This window comes from Globicephala melas, chromosome 3 (genome assembly GCF_963455315.2).
Source record: "Globicephala melas chromosome 3, mGloMel1.2, whole genome shotgun sequence".
Taxonomy (NCBI): Eukaryota; Metazoa; Chordata; class Mammalia; order Artiodactyla; family Delphinidae; genus Globicephala; species Globicephala melas.
This window is the reverse complement of record NC_083316.1, coordinates 48,223,365-48,226,628: the sequence shown is the minus strand read 5'-3', so window position 1 is coordinate 48,226,628 and position 3,264 is coordinate 48,223,365.

Genomic DNA, 3,264 nt, shown 5'->3' with positions numbered 1-3,264 from the left:
CCCCCATTTTCATTCAGTCGACCGTCATTTCTAAACGCTCTTTCATACAGCAGTTGGGGCCCACCCCACTGGCTCCCTACCCTCCCAGTGACAGGACACACCTTCTCCCTCATCTCGCCAGGCTTGCCAGTTGAGCCCAGATACATAAATGGCAAAGCATGCCGAACTGGAGCCCATCATCCTGTCACCAGGACAAAGGAAGGAAATTCCATTATGTCACCCTCCACAAGCGAGAGACAGTGACAATTTCCCCATAAACACTCCACTGACACTGTTATGATGTATCTCAAGCACTTCTAATCAGTATGGAAGTGGAGAGACTGAGGAAGCTCTTCAGTCTCAAAGACGCCATTCAGCTGGAATTGCAGTCTCCAATTGTTGTTATTGAAATGACCCGGCTAAGAGCATCTACCACTCTCTGTATCACATCAAATGTGAACATGTGTATATATATACACGTGTGTGTGTGTGTATAGCATTTTCTATCTTTGCTAAGTACATTCACAAAGTTTTGTTACTCTGGGTGAGCACCAGATGTCAGGAATGTTTAAATTCAGTTACCACATTTTCACCTGTGTTTACTCATTGCCCTCTCTGTATTACTCATTGCCCTCTCTGTATTTCTTCCTCTCCAAATTATCAAAAGGGACAAGGCTTTTATTTCTCCAATTTTGAACAGGAAAAACTGCTTTTATTTTTCAAGTTTTGAAGAGAGAGAAGACTTTTCTTTTTATAGCTTCTTGCCAACAGCAGCAATGGGATTAAGTTTCTAAAGGTATGGTCAATATTATCCAACAATAGAAATGTTTTTAGTTTAAAACTGGCTTGTTCTCTCTCTACGAATTGCTTATTAATTAAAGACCACCTTAACCATGTGATCAAACTTAACATCACCAATAATGGGACAAACTGATAATCATGTACTTCCTAATATGATGTACTCAGAAAGACAGAACACCACTTATGCGATATTCCTGCCAAAACAGTCATAACCTGAGTTGAATCATGAGGAAATATAAGACAAACCCAAATTGAGGGAAATCTATAAGACAGCTAGGCTCTACTCTTCAGAAATGTCTATGTCATGGAAAAAAGTACCCAGACTGAGGAATTGTTCTAGATTGAAGGAGACTAAAGAGAACTGTATGATAGATTGCAGTATTGGATCAATGTTAAATTTCAAAAATTTGATGATTGTATTATGGTTTTATAAGAGACTGTTTTTGTTCTTAGGAGATACATGCTGAAGTATTTGGGGAGTAAAGTCTGCAACTTACTCTCAAATGGTTTAGCAAATAGTAATAAAAATGTGTATATGTATATATAAGGACAGATACAGAGAGAGAGAGAAAACGAATGTGGCAAAATATTAACAGTCGATGGGCCCACCTGAAGGATAAATGAGTGTTTGCTGCACTATTCTTGCAACTTTTCTTTAAGTTTGAAATTTTCAAAATAACAGGCTGGGGGTGGGGGCATTATGAGAGTTTGTTGACCAAGTGAAGATAGACTATCAAAGAAAATACAGAAGAATATCTTTCTAACATTAAAGGTAGGAAAGCATTTCTTAACTAGATCACTAAACACACTAACCATAAAAGAAGTGTTAGTAAATTATATTACACTGTAATTAGCAATTTTTTCATCAAATGAAACTTTAAAAAGTGAAAAGTCAAGCAAAAATCCAGGAAAGATATTTGCAACATACAAAACCTACAATGTTATGGTGTCCAGAATATGTAAAGAACACTTTTTATACTAAGTCAAGAGAAAACTGGGCAAAAGACATAAACAAGTATTTCAGATTAGAGGAAACACTTGGCTCATAAATATAAGAAAAACTGTTCAACCTCAATAGTGATCAGGAAGATGAAAATGAAGCCCAGAATAAGGTAACAATTTACACCAAGAATGGCAAAACTTTAGAGGTTAATAGTACATGGTGGAAAACATTTAGATCAACAAAACCATTATATCCTACTAAATAGGAGTGTAAATTAGTATGGTCACTTTGGAAAACAATTTGGCATTGTTTTTCACTAGCTACTCACCAAATCCACTTCGTATGCCTCCTTGATACATAGAAAGGCTACATTTCCCAGCCTTCATTGCACTTAGGTGTGGCTATGTGACTGAGTTCTGGCCAACGGAATGTAGGCAGAAATGACTGTAGGCCACTTCCCTGACTTGCCAATAAAACTTCCTTTGTGATCCTCCAGTGTCTCACTTCGCCATCTGTTAGCTATTTGCACACTCCCAGGATGATTTTGGACACCTCATTTTCAAGATGGGGAGATTTCATCATCCTGGATTCCTGAATGACTGGGTGGAATGGAGCACACCTCCACACCCAGCTCCCATCCCATCTGCAGATAGACTTTACATGAGTAAGATTCCTTCGATTGTGTGAAGCCCCTGATATTTTATTTGCTTTCTGTGACGGCAGCTAGTGGTACTTTTTCAATAAATGCTTTAAGTTGAACATCTGCATATGTTACAACGCAGGAATTCAGTTCTAAGTAAATGCCCTAGAGAAATTCTTGCACATATACACAAAGAGACATATATAAGAATGTCCTTAGCAGCACAGGTTGGTATAGCAATAAATTGGGAAAAAGTCCCATTGAAGTAGAATGGATAAGTAATTCAAGGTTTAAAAAATATCATGCAGGGCTTCCCTGGTGGTGCAGTGGTTGAGAATCTGCCTGCTAATGCAGGGGACACAGGTTCGAGCCCTGGTCTGGGAGGATCCCACCTGCCACGAAGCAACTAGGCCCATGAGCCACAACTACTGAGCCTGCGCATCTGGAGCCTGTGCTCCGCAGCAAGAGAGGCCGCGATACTGAGAGGCCCACGCACCGTGATGAAGAGTGGCCCCTGCCTGCCACAACTAGAGAAAGCCCTCGCACAGAAACGAAGACCCAACACAGCAAAAATTAATTAATTAATAAACTCCTACCCCCAACATCTTCAAAAAGAGATATATATATATATATATATATATATATATCATGCAATGGAATATTATACAGCAGTTAAAATAACCAAAGTTCAGGGCTTCCCTGGTGGCACAATGGTTAAGAATCCACCTGCCAATGCAGGGGACACAACTACTGAGCCCATGCGCCACAACTACTGAAGCCCACGCACCTAGAGCCTGTGCTCCGCAACAAGAGAAGCCACTGCAATGAGAAGACTGTGCACTGCAACAAAGGGTAGCCTCCTCTCGTCGAAACTAGAGAAAGGCTGCGTGCAGCAATGAAG